Here is a 19934-nt window from a genome sequence, read left to right as displayed (position 1 = left end):
ACTCCTCTCTGGCCTGTGAGGAGGAATGAAGAGAAATAGAAAAAGAATCCAGGGGCGGAAGAAATGTCTCTTTCAGCTCTGCTGCCGGCAGTCTGTTTAAAACTGTAAAAGGAAGAATAAACAAGAAGGCTGATGAGAGATTTCATGCAGCATTGTGTGGCACAATTTAGAGAGTCAAACAGGGAATAATCATTTCAAGGCGCTTTTTTTGTTCTTCAAAGCAGTTATACACATAAAGGGCTTCGATGCGATTCTGTTTGTACTTTGGGCTATTTGATATAAAGCATTATCATAATCATATAGGATTCCATAGTTCGAATTCCTCAAAGAATCCAGATGATGAGATCTCATGAGTGAAGTGTAGATTTTAATTTGAAGTGACAAAGAATCTTTGATTTCGATGATGCTCCAAAACAGCACTTTACAGTCAGGAGGATTGGATCCAACGAAAGATGGATAAAGACACTGATGAATCTAAACGCTAGAATTAAATGTTAAGAGAAAAATAGAGATTTCCATTTGGATGAAATCATAAAATGCATTAAGCATAGCACTTACTGCTGATATTTGGATCCTGCTTTTAGAGAACAGTTTCTGAAAGTTATATCAATAGTATTGTTATGATTTGAAGTCATTTTGTTCAGACATAGATCTATTGTGTATACTTTTACCTTAATACAGTATTATCAGTACAATTTTAGAAATTGAGTGATAAATTATAGGTGTTGCATTGAAACATCTCAAGCACTTTGTTCCTACCTTATTTTTAAGCACAGTGGTTTTTATTCAGGCAGAAGCAGCAGCCATTTATGTGACATCAACATTTTGCATACATCTCTGAGAAAATTTACTTGAGTAATAACATCAACTTGCACTTACATAGCACCTTCAACATAAGAGATGTCCCAAGGCACTTCACAGGAATGTTCTAAAGCATTCTGTGACCCCCAAGCTACCTGTGGAGATATTACAAAAGATGACAAAAACCTGCCAAAGAGGGAGGTTTTATGGAGTATCACAATGGTAGAGAGGAGGAGAAGGTTGGCAAGGGAGGACCAGAACTTAGGGACGTCGGCAGTTGAAAGTGAACAATGGTGAAGAGATTTAAATGCTCAAGAGGCCAGTATTGGAGGAGCGCAGATATCTGGGAAGGTTGTAGGGATGCAGGAAATTAAAGACATAAGGAGGGACAGGGGCCTGGAAACATTTGAATACCGTGGGGGCGCTTTTCAGCCCTTGATCGCCATCAGTGAAAACGGCAACTCAGGCAGAAAATCCGGAAAGAATCGAGAAAGTGGATTCTCACTGGAGGGATCGTGTTTGTTGATTTTTTTCCCCGCCGATCACAGGCAATATCATGAGGTGCCATGTGGGCGGCACAGTAGCACAGTGGGTAGCACTGTAGCTTCACAGCGCCAGGGTCACAGGTTTGATTTACGGCTTGGGGACACTGTCTGTGCGGAGTTTGCACGTTCTCCATGTGTCTGCGTGGGTTCCCTCCGGGTGCTCCGGTTTCTTCCCACAAGTCCCGAAAGACGTGCTTGTTGGGTGAATTCTCCCTCCGTATACCCGAACAGGTGCCGGAGTGTGGTGACGAGGGGCTTTTCTCAGTAACTTTATTGCAATGTTAATGTCAGCCTACTTGTGACAATAAAGGTTATTAAAATATAGGTATACGAGCACAAAGGTAGGAACCTCATTTATTTGAAATATAATAAATTTCAATGTTACTAACGGTCTCCCCGCCGCATGATCCCACCCTCCCTAAATATTCATATCTCGGCGATGTAAATTCATGTCAGTGAGTTTACAACATATCTTTTAAAATGTGAATCAATCGAGTGGATTCCTCTAAGGGTGCAAATCTAAGGACAGCACCTGGGGTGCGAGGAACATGCCTGGGCAGCGCCTTTGCAGTGCCCCCTGGCACTGCCCCTGCAGGTTGGTACTACCTGATTGGCACTGCCACCCTTTGCCAAGGTTAATGCCAGGGCAGTGCCAGGAGTGGGCCCTCATGGGAGCCCTGGGGAGGTCCATTTACGTGTGGTGGGGAGGGGGGGGGGGGGGGGGGGAGAGCAGACAGTGAGGTGGGAAATGCCAGGAATACTTCAGTAGGGAGGAGCCCCCAATGATTGCTGGGGATCAGGGAGCACCTAGTGATTATACAGTGGTGCCCCCAATACCCTGTGGTGGGAGGCAGAGGGACAAAGTAACACTTGAGTTCTGATCAGGACACAGTTTAAAGGTGGCGCCCCAATCTCTGTGGAGCTGGGTGCCATTTCTATCAGGCCCTTCCCTACCAGAGTGACGCCGTAAATCAGGCCCACACATTTTCTTTCCTCAAAGAGGCTCAAAATGTAGCGAGAAAATTGGTCTGAGCATTTGGAGAGCTACAAGTCAGTTTTCACCCTGAGCCTGACACTTTGAAAAAATGTGGTCAGGCTCCACCCAACATGTTGACTGAGAAAGTGCATTGGTCTTCTTCAAACATGGCACCATGGTCGGAATTTCTTGGCCATTCACGGCGGCGGAATTTCCATTCCTGCCGATGGCAAACCTCCACTGTGGGTTTCCCGACAGCAACGGGATGTATTCAACAGGAAACCCCATGAACAAGGAGATCCCGCTGCTGGCCAATGACAGGCCGTCTCCACCACCGCAAAACATATGGGTTGTGCAGAAAATCACATCCGAGATGTTTAACACTCACTTGAATGGCCAGAGCTGCTGGCCTAAGAACTTTGATTCACGTGTCATCCAAAACCAACACCTCTGACAATGCAGCACTCCTTCACCACTTCACCGAATTATCAGGTTTAGATTATGAGTTTGAGTATTTGAGATAGGACTTAAGTCCACAACAACGGTAGCACAGTGGTTAGCACGGTTGCCCGTGTCTGTGAGGGTTTTCTATAATTTTCTGGATTATCTGCCCTTCTTCAACAATGGAACAACATTGGCTACTCCCCAGTCCTCTGTAACTTTACCTGAAGCCAATGAGGGTACAATGATTACTGGCAAGGCCCCAGCAATTTCCTCCTTGCCTCCCTCAGTATTCTGGGTAGATCCCATCAGGCTCCGGTGCTCCGGTTTCCTCCCACATTCCAAAGATGTGCAGGTTAGGTGGACTGGCCATGATAAATTGTCCTTAGTATCCAAAAAGATTAGGTGGGGTTACTGGATTACGGGAATAGGGTGGAGGTGTGGGGCTTAAGTAGGATGCTCTTTCTAAGGGCCAGTGCAGACTCAATGGACTGAATGGCCTCCTTCTGTACTGTAAATTCTATGTTTCCTAATCCCATTTTCCAGCACTTGGTCCATAGCCTTGTATTCTATGGCATTTTAGGTGCTCATCTAAACATTGTTGAATGTTGCGAGGGTTCCTGCCTACATCACCATATCGGGCAGTGAGTTCCAGAACCCCACCACCCTCTAGGTGAAAAAGCAGGTACCTGTGAGGACGAAAGATAAGGGTGGCAAGAATAGGGAACCCTGGATAACAAGGGATATTATGAACCTTGTCAAAAAGAAAAAGAAAGCATTCATAAGGTCTAAAAGGCTTAGGACAATGAAGCCCTTGAAAAATATAAAGAAAGTAGTAAGGATCTTAACGTAGGAGTTAGGAAGGCAGGATCAAGGAAAATCCTAAAGCAATTTTTACATATGAAAAGAGCAAGAGGGTAGCCAGGGTTGGTTCATTCAAGGATATTGGAGGGAATCTATGTTTGGAACTCAAGGAAATCAGCGAGATACTCAATTAATACTTTGCCTCAGTATTCACAAAAGAGAAGGACTTGGTGGGTGAGGAGTATAGGGTAGTGTGTAGATATTCTGAGTCATGTAGATATCAATAAAGAAGAGGTGTTGAGCATCTTAAAAAACATTAAAGTAGATAAGTCCCCAGGGCCTGATGGGATCTACCCAGAATACTGAGGGAGGCAAGGGAGGAAATTGCTGGGGCCTTGACGGTAATCGCCGTACCCTCATTGGCTTCAGGTGAAGTTCCAGAGGACCGGAGAGTAGCCAATGTTGTTCCATTGTTTAAGAAGGGCAGATAATCCGGGAAATTATAGGTCGGTGAGCCTTATGTCAGTGGTAGGGAAATTATTGGAAAAGGTTCTTAGAGAAAGGATTTACTCACATTTGGAAACAAATGAACTTATTAGTGATGGACAGCATGGTTTTGTGAAGAGGAGGTTGTGCCTCACTAATTTGACACATTTTTCAAGGAAGTGACAAAGATGATAGATGAGGGAAAGGCAGTAGATGTTGTAGACATGGACTTCAGTAAAGCCTTTGACAGAGTACCTCATGGTAGACTGGTACAAAAGGTGAAGTCACATGGGATCAGAGGAGAGTTGGCAAGTTGAATGCAGAACTGGCTTGGGCACAAAAAACAGAGGGTAGCAGTAGAAGGGTGTGACGAGCGGCGTTCCACAGGCATCAGTTCTGGGACCTTTGTTGTTCATTGTGTATATAAATGATTTGGAAGAAAATGTAGCTGGTCTGATTAGTAAATTCGCAGATGACACAAAAATTGGTGGAGTTGCGGATAGTGGAGAGGATTGTCAGACGATACAGCAGGATATAAACTAGTTGGAGTCTTGAGCGGAGAAATGGCAGATGGAATTTAATCCGGAAAAGTGTGAGGTAATAATGCACTTTGGAAGGTCCAATGCATGTAGGAATTACACAATAAATGGTAGAACTCTTGCGAGTATTGACAGGCAGAGAGATCTGGGCATGCATGTACACCGATCACTGCATGTGGCAACGCATGTGGATAAGGTGGTTAAGAAGGCATACGGCCAGCTGGCCTTAATTGGTCGGAGCATTGAATGTAAAAATTGGCAAGTCATGTTGCAACTGTGCAGGACCTTAGTTAGACCTCATTTGGAATATTGTGTACAATTCTGGTCGCCACACCACCAGAGGATGTGGATGCTTTGGAGAGGGTACAGAAGTGGTTTACTAGGATGTTGCCTGGTATGGAGGGCATTAGTTAGGAGGAGAGGTGAGATTAATTTGGTCTGTTCTCACTAGAACCACGGAGGTTGAGAGGCAACCTGAAAGAGATCTACAAGATTATGAGTGGCATGGACAGAGTGGATAGTCAGATGCTCTTTCCCAGGGTAGGAGAGTCAAGTACTAGGGTACATAGGTTTAAAGTGGATGGGAAAAAGTTTAGAACAGATATACGAGGCAATTTTTTTACACAGAGTGGTAAATAAATGGAACGCGCTGCCTGGGGAGCTTGAAGTAGCAGGTACGATAGTGGCATTTAAGGGCATCTAGACAAATATATGAATAAGGTCGGAATGGAAGGATATGGACTCCGTAAATGCATACGGTTTTAGTTTATGCAAGTACCATGATCAGCGCAGTCTTGGAGGGCCGAAGGGCCTGTTCCTGTGTTGTATTGTTCTTTGGTCTTTGCAATTGACCAACATCACCTGTATTTTGATTGCTTTTTCTAAAAGTATCTTTTTTCCATGCTGTGCTGTGTTCTTACAGCCAATTTTCATAAATCATTTTCATTAACAAAACCTCAATTTCCTCAGGTTTAATATCTGCTAATGTGGCTTAATGTAGCTGTTTAGCACAGGGCTAAATCGCTGACTTTGAAAGCAAACCAAGGCAGGCCAGCAGCACGGTTCAATTCCCACACCAGCCTCCCTGAACAGGCGCCGGAATGTGGCGACTAGGGACTTTTCACAGTAACTTCATTTGAAGCCTACTTGTGACAATAAGCGATTTTCATTCATTTCATTTCATGTAGAAAGAATGTGGGTATAACAGGCGTGGCCAACCACCTTAGTGGAGATAAGATCAATCACCTGCTTGGATGGTCTTTAAAGAGTTTGTGCATTCCCTCTGACATCCATTAACAAAACCGAAATTAAGTTTGAAAGGTGGATGGAGCAGTCTGTCATATAGAACATCTGAAACATATGCAAAGGTGACGCAGTACCGATAGTGATGGTGCTTTGAATTCCCTTGGTACAAACTCATGCACGAGTTCAGCCTGAGCTTTGCCTGATGCTGAATAGCTTGCAGGTACTGGCATTGTTCCATTAATCGTTATTCATACTGCCGCAGTTATTCAGACTGCCGCAGTCAACAACACAAGTACAGCACTCAGTCACAGAGATGTTAAAGCAATCAAAATCTATCTCTGTTAGCTAAGCATGCACTGGTACTAATGAATTGTAGAGACTCCAAACATGGATGAAAAACTTAATGCTTCGTCTTCTAATACAAGTGCGGTTCCACCCTCATAAGGCATTTAACTTCAGAGACCCCGAACTGAGAGATTTCACCAGAGTTTTTCCTCTCTGTGATAACCACAGAGTTGGCGGACGGCTTGGCCTTCTGATTACACTGAAGCCAGTGGACCTTTGACTGGTTCTCCACACTTTATGCCCCCACTCCCAGCACCTTAAAATCCCACCCAGTGTTTCCTCAGCGCATGGATCATACTTTTCGACTTCGGCAAGGTTACAAAACTGGCAAGGTTGGATCATCCATTCATCATACGTCCCGACCGATCTTTCCAGTCAGGGGCGGGGCGTACAGTGAGTACCGGTTTTAGACTTCTGCCAAAGTTGGAAGTTCCGCCCACAGAATTGGGAGGGAGGCAGTGGGGGGAAATAGCAGTGACCCACGTGTCAAGACTGTGCCCCGTGCTGTCCTGGGATTTTCTGGGAATTTCCCAGTGAGTATAATTGGTCTATGCCTGTCTATCAGAAGTGGTGTCTGCTGGCTATTTACTGTTAGAAAGAACTTGACCTGCACTGTAGCCCTGCAACACTTTAGCAAGTCCCATATCACAATGCTCAATTTCACAATGAATATACATTTTTAAAGAATAATTCATTATATTTCCTTGCGTTTCAGGCTGTATCAAATAAATGTAATGAAATGAAAATGAAAGACCAGCTGGCAGAGGTATTCACAGACATCTTTAACCTGTCCCTACTCCACTCCGAGGCCCCCACCTGCTTCAAGAAGACCACCATCATACCGGTACCAAAGAAGAACTAGGCAACATACCTCAATGACTACCGCCTGATGGCCCTGACGTCAGTTGTAATGAAGTGCTTCGAGAGGCTGATCATGAAGCGCATCACCTCCATACTCCCGGAGCGCCTTGACCCACTTCAATTCGCATACCGTCGCAACCGGTCCACATCAGACGCCATTTTCCTGGCCCTACACTCATCCCTAGAGCATCTCGAAAACAAGGACTCCTACATCAGACTCCTATTTATTGACTACAGCTCCGCCTTCAACACCATAATCCCAGCCAAGCTCATATCAAAGCTCCAAAACCTAGGACTTGGCTCCCCACTCTGCAACTGGATCCTTGATTTTCTGACCAACAGACCACAATCAGTAAGAATGAACACCAACACCTCCTCCACAATAGTCCTCAATACCAGTGCCCTGCAAGGCTGCGTACTTAGCCCCCTACTCTACTCCCTGTACACACACGACTGCATGGCAAAACTTGGTTCCAACTCCATCTACACGTTTGCTGACGATACGACCATAGTGGGCCGGATCTCGAATAACGACGAGTCAGAATACAGGAGGGAGATAGAGAACCTAGTGGAGTGGTGTAACGACAACAATCTCTCCCTCAATGCCAGCAAAAGTAAAGAGCTGGTCATCGACTTCAGGAAGCAAAGTACTGTACACACCCCTGTCAGCATCAACGGGGCCAAGGTGGAGATGGTTAGCAGTTTCAAATTCCTAGGGGTGCACATCACCAAAAATCTGTCCTGGTCCACTCACGTCGACGCTATCACCAAGAAGGCACAACAGCGCCTATACTTCCTCAAGAAACTAAGGAAATTCGGCATGTCCACATTAAACCTTACCAACTTTTACAGATGCACTATAGAAAGCATCCTATCAGGCTGCATCACAGACTGGTATGGCAACTGCTCGGCCCAGGACCGCAAGGAACTTCAGAGAGTCGTGAATACCGCCCAGTCCATCACACGAACCTGCTTCCCATCCATGGACTCCATCTACACCTCCCGCTGCCGGGGGAAATCGGGCAGCATAATCAAGGATCCCTCCCACCCGGCTTACTCACTTTTCCAACTTCTTCCATCAGGCAGGAAATACAGAAGTCTGAGAACACGCACGAACAGACTCAAAAACAGCTTCTTCCCCACACCAGACTCCTAAATGACCCTCTTATTGACTGACCTCATTAACACTACACCCTGTATGCTTTATCCGATGCCATTGCTGATGTAGTTACATTGTATATCTTGTGTTGCCCTATTATGTATTTCCATGTATTTTCTTGTATTTTCTTGAATTTTGTTTAATTCCCTTTTCTTCCATGTACTGAATGATCTGTTGAGCTGCTTGCAGAAAAATACTTTTCACTGTACCTCGGTACACGTAACAATAAACAAATCCAATCCAATCCAAAAGAAGATCGCTTATTGTCACAAATAGGCTTCAAATGAAGTTAATGTGAAAAGCCCCTAAGTCACCACATTCCAGCGCCTGTTTGGGGAGGCTGGTACGGGAATTGAATTGTGCTGCTGGCCTGCCTTGGTCTGCTTTAAAAGCCAGCTCTTTAGCCCTCTGCTAAACCAGCCCCTGTGCGCTGAAATGGAAAGTGTGAAACTCAAGAGTATCATAAATATGTATGTATCAGATTTTATTGAAACATTTGGACGTTCAAATATAAATGAGCAAGGTCTGTATTTGGATCCAGATTGCAATTTATGAACTTGATTTATTGTGTTGTGTATTTGTTGTTCTTGCTGAGGGAGGTAATTGCAGTTCCTGTAAAATTTTACAAAACTGTGTTAAAGTTCTTGCTCATATTGATGCTACATTGTACAGGTCATTGCCAAAGTCAACAAGGAAACACGTTTGTTTTTTTTTCCATTTTTCTTCTTTGCAGAGAATCTCGGAATCAGGGGCACAATTTCAAAAGAAGGGGTCTCAAATTGAAGATGGGAGTTGTGGAGAAATTTTGCCTCTCAGAGTCTCGTTAATCTTGGGAATTCACTGCCCCAGAGAGCAGTGGAGGCCCGGCTCATTAAACATATTCAAGGCTCAGTCCGACCGATTTTTTTTTTTTACTCTGCAAGAGAGTCAAAGATAATGGGGGCAGGCAGGAAAGTGGAGTTAAAGCCACAAACAGATCAGCTATGATCCTATTGAATGGAAGAGTAGGCACGAGGGGCCAAACAGCTTGATGCTGCTCTCATTTCTTATGTTCTTAAGATTAAATTTAATCCACCAGGGGCCTACTCAAGCATCAAATCAAAGCGTTGCACTGTACAGTCAGCTGCTTCCATGAGGCTTGATGCCTGTCCTACACTCCAAGCATGTCACAATATAACTGGCCAACAGCTGGAGCACTGGAAAGCTGCATATATAACGCCCTCAAGGCCCATCAATGCCTCATATTGGGCCCTCCCTGTTATGCAATGGGGATGTTTGGAACAGGAACTGATAGGAAGGCCCTCATGAAAAGATTTTTGAAAAATCCCCTTACTGTCCCTCATGAGTGCTATCCCCCTGCACGACATTTAAATAAACTGGCTTCATGGCATTGGCCAAAGTCAGCTAATTTGTGTAAGGACCCACAGAGCGGTCAAGGAGCACTTAACCGATAAGCTCCAAAAATGTAGCCGCAAACGCACATCCAGCAAATAACAAGAGAAAAATACATGTTCACATTCATCTGGACATTTTTCTTCTAGCCATTGATTTAAATATTTCCTGGTATATTTTTCAAGCATTACATTTTAATTGTTAGGGTTACGACCATGTCAGCGGAGGTGAACTAACCCCTTCCTTTGTCCCAATCCAGAGTTGGTTTTCACAGATTTTGTATTTACAAAGGAGGTGATCGATCCAATTTAATATATATTTAACTATCTATAGATAGAAGCTAGAAATAAGCCAGCTGGCTTTAACAAGTTAAACAAATAAAGAGTTAGTTTTATTGCTGAGACACACAGGTAAAGATGTTGAAATAATTCGCAAAAAGTTTAAAAGTGTACAAATATGAAATGAAAATCGCTTATTGTCACGAGTAGGCTTCAATGAAGTTACTGTGAAAAGCCCCTAGTCGCCACATTCCAGTGCTTGTCCGGGGAAGCTGGTATGGGAATCGAACCGTGCAGCTGGCCTGCTTGAAAAGCCAGTGATTTAGCCCAGTGAGCTAAACCAGCAACTATCCACTAATGGAAAAATAACCCCTCCTACTCCCCCAATAAAGCTTTCAAAAACAAATAAAATTCGACAGGGTGTGAATTTTTTTTTAAAACTTGACCAAGTAACAAGTAAAGTAAGGGGGAATAAATGTTCACAAAGTGTCCAGATACTTATTGAAAACTAGAGGGCCTTGGTCCACAGTACCATTTGATTTGTGGGGTTTCTCATCGCAAAAGTGGAATTGATTCACAATTCCCCTTTAAAAACACCTGGGGCGGGATTCTCCGAGACACCGCGCGGAAATTGGGCTCGGCGCAAGGGCGGAGAATGGGGTCTCAGACCTGCGGCGCCAGGATGCAATTCTCCGCGGTCGACGTGGCGCAAGTCAGGGGCCGTTGAAAGAGGCCCCCGTGGCGATTCTCCCCAATTGATCACCCGTGTTCCCGCCAAGTTTTGCCGGCGTGGTTCGGTTTCACCCGGCGGGAACTCGGACTCGCTGGCCGTCCTGGTGTGGGGGGGGGGGGGGTTCAGGCTCCGGGGGGGGGGGGGGGGGGGGTTGGCCTCCACGACAGGCAGGCCTGCAATCGGGGGCTACCGATTGGCGGGCGCGCATGATCTGGGGATGGGCTATCTTCTTCCCCGCTAATTCGCTGTGTGGTTTGCCATGTTGCGCGGGAGCCAGCGCGAAAACGGACCCGCGGCCGGCTGCAGCGCACAAGCACGGATTGCAGCCGGAAGTGCAGGGCCCCGTATCGGCAGCAGGAGCTGCGCGGCGCACACGGGTACCCTGCTATCCCTCTTATTACTGGAGAATCACACCGGACTTTTTGGAAAAAGTCTGGAGTGATTCGCGCCCGTTTTCCGGCGGGCCGTGGGGTCATAGCCCGATTTTCGGAGAATCCCGGCCCTGGTTTGCAGCAATGAGGTATTCTGATGTTTTTTTTAAATTCATAGACAGGTAGGTTCCATTGAATTGAATTCCCACTCTGCCTCCAAACTCGGCACAGCATGGTAGCACAGTGGGTAGCACTGTTGCTTCACAACTCCAGGGTCCCAGGTTCAATTCCTGGCTTGGGTCACTGTCTGTGCAGAGTCTGCACGTTCTCCCCGTGTCTGCGTGGGTTTCCTCCGGGTGCTCCAGTTTCCTCCCACAAGTCCCGAAAGGCGTGTTGTTAAGTGAAATGGATATTCTAAATTCTCCCTCTGTGAACCCAAACAGGTGCCAGAATGTGGAGACTAGGGGCTTTTCACAGTAAATGTGTTGGTGTGTTAATGCAAGCCTACTTGTGACAATAACGATTATTATAGAAGAGAGCACAAAACACCACCTGGAGAGGAGTGAGCCCATGAAGGGACTTGAACATGAAGGTGAGAACTTGAAAACTTATGTGATAAGCAGGAGTCAATGTGGGTCAGTGGACCAGAGGTATAATGGGTGAATAGGACATTGATTATCCTGAATCTGTGAAATTATTGAATCTAAATGAGCAGGAAAACTTTGGAGGATATTTTCAACGCTGCTGGTGTTAGGAAACAGCAAGCTGACCTGGTCGGAAATATAGGATTGATGCAATGCTCTTGCCACACAGCTGCAATATTTTATGTCTTTGCTGTCACACAAAATCACCAAGAGGCTGAATGTTACACACCTATGTCGTGGAGAACAACCGTACAAACAAAAGAGAAGGGAATGCTTTGGAGAATCCTGAGACCATTTGGATGAAAGTCATCTGAGCAAGATTAGCATAAAGACAGAGCAAAAGCTGCAAATACTGGAAATCTGAAACATTTGGCCCAAATTTTGCAGTCAACACTGATGAAAGGGTGATGACTTCAGAAAATGACTCGCTTAGAGATCTTACAATCTCTGAGACAAGAGCTTTAGCTCATTCCAAGTCCCATTGATTGTAGAGTAGTTGAATTGCAACTCCCAGCAATGAGCTGCAGTGATATTAAAACATGGATTCCTTTATTCCTTTCTACACTTCCTCTGCTGTAGAGGACGCTACCCTGAGGAATTCCTGCAGTGAAATCCTGGGAGTGAGATGACTGACCTCCAACAACCACGAACATCTTCCTTTGTGCCAGGTATGACTCCTACCAGCGGAGAGTTTTCCCCTGACTCCCACTGACTCCAGTTTTGCGAGGGCTCCTTGATGTCATACTTGGTCAAATGTGATTTTGATGTCAAGGGCAGTTACTCTCACCTTATCTCTTGAGTTCAGTTAAATGTTTCCATGTTTGGACTTGGGCTCTAATGAGGTCAGGAACTGAGTGACCCGGCAGGAATTCAAACTGAACATCCGTGAGAAGACTATTGCTGAGTAAATGTGGATTGGGAGCAGCTGTTTAAGGGTAAATCCACATTTGAAATGTGGAAGTCTTTTAAGGAAAGGTTGATTAGAGTGCAGGACAGACATGTTCCTGTGAAAATGAAAGATAGAAATGGCAAGATTAGGGAACCATGGATGACGGGTGAAATTGTGGGACGAGCTAAGATGAAAAAGGAAGCATACATAGGATTGAGGCAACTCAAAACTGATGAAGCTTTGGAGGAATATCGGGATAGTAGGATGAATCTCAAACGCGCAATAAAGAGGGCTAAAAGGGGTCATGAAATATCTTTGGCTAACAGGGTTAAGGAAAATCCCAAAGCATTTTATTCGTATGTAAGGAGCAAGAGGGTAACTAGAGAAAGGATTGGCCCACTTAAAGACAAAAGAGGAAATTCATGCGTGGACTCAGAGGAAATGGGTGAGATTCTTAATGAGTACTTTGCATCGGTATTCACAAAGGAGAGGGACAAGACGGATGTTGAGCCTAGGGATGGATGTTTAAATACTCTCGGTCAAGTTGTCATACGGGAGGGGGAAGTTTTGGGTATTCTAAAAGACATTAAGGTGGACAAGGACCAAGGTCCGGACCAGGACCGGATGGGATCTATCCCAGGTTACAGAGGGAAGCGAGGGTCGAAATAGCTGGGGCCTTAACAGATATCTTTGCAGCATCCTTGAGCACGGGTGAGGTCCCGGAGGACTGGAGAATTGCTAATGTTGTCCCTTTGTTTAAGAAGGGTAGCAGGGATAATCCAGGGAATTATAGACCTGTGAGCTTGACATCAGTGGTAGGCAAACTGTTGGAGAAGATACTGAGGGATAGGATCTATTCACATCTGGAAGAAATTAGACTTATCAGTGATAGGCAGCATGGTTTTGTGCAGGGAAGGTCATGTCTTACAAACCTAATAGAATTCTTTGAGGAAGTGACAAAGTTAATTGATGAGGGAAGGGCTGTAGATGTCGTATACATGGACTTTAGTGAGGCGTTTGATAAGGTTTCCCATGGAAGGTTGATGGAAAAAGTGAAGTCATATGGGGTTCAGGGTGTACTAGCTAGATGGATAAAGAACTGGCTGGGCAACAGGAGACAGAGAGTAGTGGTGGAAGGGAGTGTCTCAAAATGGAGAAGGGTGACTAGTGGTGTTCCGCAGGGATCCGTGCTCGGACCACTGTTGTTTGTGATCTACATAAATGACCTGGAGGAAGGTATAGGTGGTCTGATTAGCAAGTTTGCAGATGATACTAAGATTGGTGGAGTTGCAGATAGCGAGGAGGACTGTCAGAGAATACAACAAAATATAGATAGATTGGAGAGTTGGGCAGAGAAATGGCAGATGGAGTTCAATCCAGTCAAATGCGAGGTGATGCATTTTGGAAGATCAAATTCAAGAGCGGACTATATGGTCAATGGAAGGGTCTTGGGGAAAATTGATGTGCAGAGAGATCTGGGAGTTCAGGTCCATTGTACCCTGAAGGTGGCAACGCAGGTTGATAGAGTGGTCAAGAAGGCATACAGCATGCTTGCCTTCATTCGACGGGGTATTGAGTACAAGAGTTGGCAGGTCATGTTACAGTTGTATAGGACTTTGGTTCGGCCACATTTGGAATACTGCGTGCAGTTCTGGTCGCCACATTACCAGAAGGATGTGGATGCCTTGGAGAGGGTGCATAGGAGGTTCACCAGGATGTTGCCTGGTATGGAGGGTGCTAGCTATGAAGAAAGGTTGAGTAGATTAGGATTGTTTTCGTTGGAAAGACGGAGGTTGAGGGGGGACCTGATTGAGGTCTACAAAATTATGAGAGGTATGGACAGGGTGGATAGCAACAAGCTTTTCCCAAGAGTGGGGGTGTCAGTTACAAGGGGCCACGATTTCAAAGTGAGAGGGGGAAAGTTTAAGGGAGATGTGCGTGGAAAGTTTTTTACGCAGAGGGTGGTGGGTGCCTGGAATGCTTTACCAGCAGAGGTGGTAGAGGCGGGCACGATAGCATAATTTAAGAAGCATCTAGACAGGTATATGAATGGGTGGGAACAGAGGGAAGTAGACCTTGGAAAATAGGAGACAGGTTTAGATAAAGGATCTGGATCGGCGCAGGCTGGGGGGGCTGGGGGGGCCGAAGGGCCTGTTCCTGTGCTGTAATTTTCTTTGTTCTTTCTTTGTTCTTTGTTCTAAATGCCGCTTGATAGCACTGTTGATTAGCTCTTCCATCACTTTGCTGATAATCGTGAGTAGACTGATGGGGCACTAATTGGCTGGGTTGGATTTGTCTTGCTTTTTTATGGACAAGACAAGACATACCCGGGCGGTTTTCCACATTGCTGGGCAGTGTGTCGCTGGAACAGCTTAGTTAAGGGTGTAGTTAGTTCTGAAGAACAAGTATATGGCGCGAATGTGGTCAAGGCCCAGAGCCTTTGCAGTATCCAGTACCTGCAGCCATTTCTTGATATCACGTGGAATAAATCAAATTAGTTGAAGACTGACATCTGTGATGCTCGGGCCCTCAGGAAGAGGCCGTGATGGATCATCCACTCAGCACCTTTGGCTACAGATTGTTGCAAATGCTTGAGCTTTGCCTTTAGAACTGATGTGCTGGGCTCCTCCATCATTGAGGATGGTGGGCGGCACGGTGGCGCAGTGGTTAGCATTGCTGCCACACGGGGGCCAAGGACCCCGGTTCAATCCCGGCCCTGGGTTACTGTCCATGTGGAGTTTGCACATTCTCCCCATGTCTGCATGGGTCTCACACCCACAACCCAAAGATGTGCAGGGTGGGTGAATCGCGATGTTAAGTTGTCCCTTCATTGGAATTTATTTATACGAAATCCTTGAAGATGCCAGATTTGCGGAATTGAATATAGATGGTTTTAGTGACAGCTAGGATATGTGGAAACAGCTCATTTCACGATCCCCCATTTGACACCAAGTTTCTGAACAATCTGGTTTAGCCTCAGATAGCTCGCAGTCAGTGGCTGGGAAATGGTTTAGTGATGCGGCCTGATGACAATGATTTCACTGTTCTTATTAATTAGAGAACATTTCTGCTCACACAGCCTGGCAATCGGGATTCAGTGGAAGGACTGAAAGACATTGTGCTGAGGTATAACTGTCATCAACGTACATGTGGAAACTGACGCTGTGTTTTCAGATGGTGTTGCTGAGGGGCAGCACGTAGATGGTGAATAGAATGCAGCTAAGGATGGATCCTTGGGGAATACCTGAGAGAACAGTGTTGGAGATGTGAAGCATTGTTGTTTCTCATTGGATAGATAGGAATCGAACCAGGTGAGTGCAGCTATGATTGACAGCTCTTGTCCACATCAAAATCAGTTAAGTGCTTTCACTTCCTCTTTTTCTAAGCAGAAAGTACATTACTGTTTTGGTGTGGTCAAGACCTGTCCATCAATCATAGATAGATGTTTATAAACATTGTGGTTAGTTTCACAGCAGTGTACTTGAGATCCTTTCATGCGTGAAGTGAAATTAAATTAAACAATCCAGACATTTGGCCATCTGTAAACTGTTAATCACAGCCTGGTAAAATAAATTTCTCACTAATGTGACTAGAAACCTAGTAGATCAAAGAATCTGAGGGGGTTTAAACCCTGGAGATGTGGTTTTCACTTTCTCGGAACTTACAGCTGCTGCTTTCTCTGCCTGAGGCAGCAGCTGTGGGGGACAGGTGAGTTTTAAAGCAGTCATTTGTTTCACTATTTCTGTGTGTATTGCTCTTCAACTTCTGGGTGTGCGTGGGGCGGGGCGGGGGGGGGGGGGGGGGGAGGTGACCCAGCAAATCACTTGTGAGGTGGGCAGAACTTTGTTGCAGGGTGGAAGAGTGCCAGCGAACAGCAGTATTCACAAGGGAATCCCTTTCCATCCCCACCATGTATCGATTTGCATGGCAAGGGATAGTGAATAGCCTCTGGGAGCCGCTCCCAGCCCGTGCACGAATCAGAGGTGATTCATCTCCACTGGGAGAATGCAGCATTCCAAATGGAGAATCCTGCCCTGTGATCTGCTAAAGCTGTGATTAAAGGGTTAACAGCTGGGCAGGCTGCGATGTCACTAATGGGAGAGGCCTCCCCAACTTCATCATCTAATAACAAAGTTGAGGAGAAGTTGTTTTCTCTCAGGAGGTTGGGAGTCTCTGCAACTCTCTTCCTCAAAAGGAAGTGGAAGCAAAGTATTGGAATATTTTCAAGGCAGAGCTAGATAGATTCTGGATGAACACGGGGGTGAAAGGTTATCGGGTGTAGGCCGGAATGTTTGGTTGAAGTTTGGACATAGAACATACAGTGCAGAAGGAGGCCAGTCGGCCCATCGAGTCTGCACTGACCCACTTAAGTCCTCACTTCCACACTATCCCCGTAACCCAATAACCCCTCCTTTTTTTTTTAAATTTAGATTACCCAATTATTTTTTCCAATTAAGGGGCAATTTAGCGTGGCCAATCCACCCACTCTGCACATTTTTGGGTTGTGGGGGCGAAACCCACGCAGACACGGTGAGAATCAATAATCCCTCCTAACCTTTTTTGGTCACTAAGGGCTATTTATCATGACCAATCCACCTAACCTGTACACCTTTAGACTGTGGGAGAAAACCGGAACACCCGGAGGAAACCCACGCAGACACGGGGAGAACATGCAGACTCCGCACATACAGTGACCCAGCGGGGAATCGAACCTGGGGCCCTGCCGCTGTGAAACCACAGTGCTATCCACTTGTGCTTCCCACAGTTACAATCAGATTAGCCATGATCTTATTGAACGGTGGAGCAGGTTCGAGGGGCCGAGTGGCCTACTCCTGCTCCCAGTTCGTATGTTTGTGTTTGTATGTTATATTTCACACACTTGGGTCAACAAATTCAAACACGAGTGGAAGTAGCTGCTGATTTACCTGGACAGCAGGCTCCATGAAACACATATGAGCGAAACATGACCTGCCCCCTGACCATCCCTGTCCACGTGAAATAGTAGGTGCCATATTCAGTGGCTGAACTTCTGTATTTCAGCCCCTTCCACCATTTTGCAATGACATAGAGGCTCGCCATTGCTGCAAAATTTCAGGCCAGAGTCGTGGCAACGTAAACAGTGATGAAATAGCTATCAACATTGATATTGTTAATTAAGGTTACTCAACTGATAGCATGGTATTTAAAATACTGAAATAGATATTGTTCAATTGCAATGATATCAGTTCTTGGGCTCCTAATTTGAGGAAGGATGTTCTTGCTATTGAGGGTATCCAGTGAAGGATCAGACTATTTCCCAGCATGGCAGGACTGACATATGAAGAAAGACTGGATCGACTGGGCTTGTACTCACTGGAGTTTAGAAGAATGAGGGGGGATCTCATAGAAACATATAAAATCCTGATGGGACTGGACAGGTTAGGTGCGAGCGCAATGTTCCAGATGTTGGGGACATCTAGAACGAGGGGTCACAGCCTAAGAATAAGGGGTAAGCCATTCAGGACTGAGATGAGGACAAACATCTTCTCTCAGAGAGTTGTGAACTTGTGGAATTATCTGTCACAGAAAGCTGTTGGGGCCAGTTTGTTGAATATATTCAAGAGGGAGCTGGACGTGGACCTTGCGGCTAAAGGGATCAAGGGGTATGGAGAGAAAACAAAGATGTGCAGGTTAGGTGGATTGGCCATGCTAAATTGCCCTTAATGTCTAAAAAGGTTGGGTGGGGTTACTGGGTTACGAGGATAGGGTGGAGGTGTGGGCTTGGGTAGGATGCTCTTTCCAAGGGTCGGTGCAGACTCGATGGGCTGAATGGTCTCCTTCTGCACTGTAAATTCTATCATCTCTATGATCTCTATGAGTGGGATACTGAATTTGCATGATCAGCCTTCCATCACACAAACCAGCCTCCCATCCATTGACTATATCTATAATTCCCGCTGCCTCAGAAAGGCAGCCAGCATAACTAAGGACCCCATGCACCCCGGACATACTCTCTTCCACCTCCTTCCGTCAGGAAAAAGATACCAAAGTTTGAGGTCACGTACCGACTGACTCAAGAACAGCTTCTTCCCTACTGCCATCAGACTTTTGAATGGACCTACCTCGTATTAAGTTGATCTTTTCTCTATACCTTGCTATAACTGTAACATTATATTCTGCAGTCTCTCCTTCCTTCTCTATGTACCGTATGCATTGTTTGTACAGCATGCAAGAAACAATACTTTTCACTGTATACTAATACATTTGATAATAATAAATCAAATCAAATCAAATGATCATATTGAATGGTGGTGCAAGCTCAAAGGGCCCAATGGCCTACTGCTGCATCTATTTTCGATATTTCTATGTTTCACTGTCCAGAAAATCTTTGGAATTGAAATTTGGTGCTTGTGACTTTTATTAGAAATATTTTACACGATTCAATTTTCTCAGGAACTAGCCTATTGTGAAATATGTCACCACAAGTTAGAAGTATATTTTTTATGTACTTCAATGCCAATTGCTCTTCAGTACTTGAAGCATTCCTCACATTTCGTACGAAGCTATATTATTCTTTCAGGCCAAGGATTTACTCCTCCATTTCACTTCGCTATGCCAGGTGAGAAATGTTTGACCTCTGATCTCCGGGGATCAGGTGCCCAATCTTTAAGGATGGCAACTGTGGTCGGGGTTGTCTCTTGACATGGCCCAGCTGGTAGACAAGACGTACCCGCGACATGTCAGCTGGGGCATGATCGATTGTAAGCTACTGAGCCTTCCACTCAGTGAAGTTATTGTAAGGTAGCGACAGACGCGGTGAGAGAGAGCTCACAAGTCATTATTCAGCAGCAACAGCGGCAGCCCCAAGAGGGGATCGTTTATTAATTGCTTTAGTCTGCTTGACAAGGTCAAATCCATTTCTGCAATGATGTATCTCGTCTGCTGCAGGAAAGAAGAAATGTTTTCTTTCACTTGTAAGTGCTGTAAGAGGCCATCCATCTCTGTACGTTCTGCGGAGAAATCGTGCTACATCTGTTTGGGAAAATCTGCTTGGAGGGCAACTGATGGCCAGTTTGATATGCGCCTTGGGACCATGTTCACTTCATTGAAAATGTATCTGTTTCACCGCGTATTATTCTGCTCATGCTGTAACCTAGGAGTGAGCAAACTTTTATTTTGCTGTCTTTTTGCGGGGTTGCTGTAGCGAGTGCTTCGGGGCCCCCGCCCCCATAACAAAGTTTAAATCAATGCTCCTGCTAATTAGCATGTACATCAAATTGCTAACTAACCTCGGGATTTATTCACCAACAGAGTCGACAGCACAAAAACAAACCCCCCCCCCCCCCCCCCTAATGTTTTTCAAACTTCCAGAGCTCTGAAATTCAAACAGGTTAAATCAGGGTGTTGTGGTCGCTCGGGGTTGCAGTCTAGCTGTGACTAATAGAC

The sequence above is a fragment of the Scyliorhinus canicula genome, chromosome 20, assembly GCF_902713615.1.
Source record: "Scyliorhinus canicula chromosome 20, sScyCan1.1, whole genome shotgun sequence".
In the NCBI taxonomy this organism is placed as follows: domain Eukaryota; kingdom Metazoa; phylum Chordata; class Chondrichthyes; order Carcharhiniformes; family Scyliorhinidae; genus Scyliorhinus; species Scyliorhinus canicula.
The sequence above is the reverse complement of the archived record's forward strand: the minus strand, read 5'-3'. Positions refer to the sequence as shown.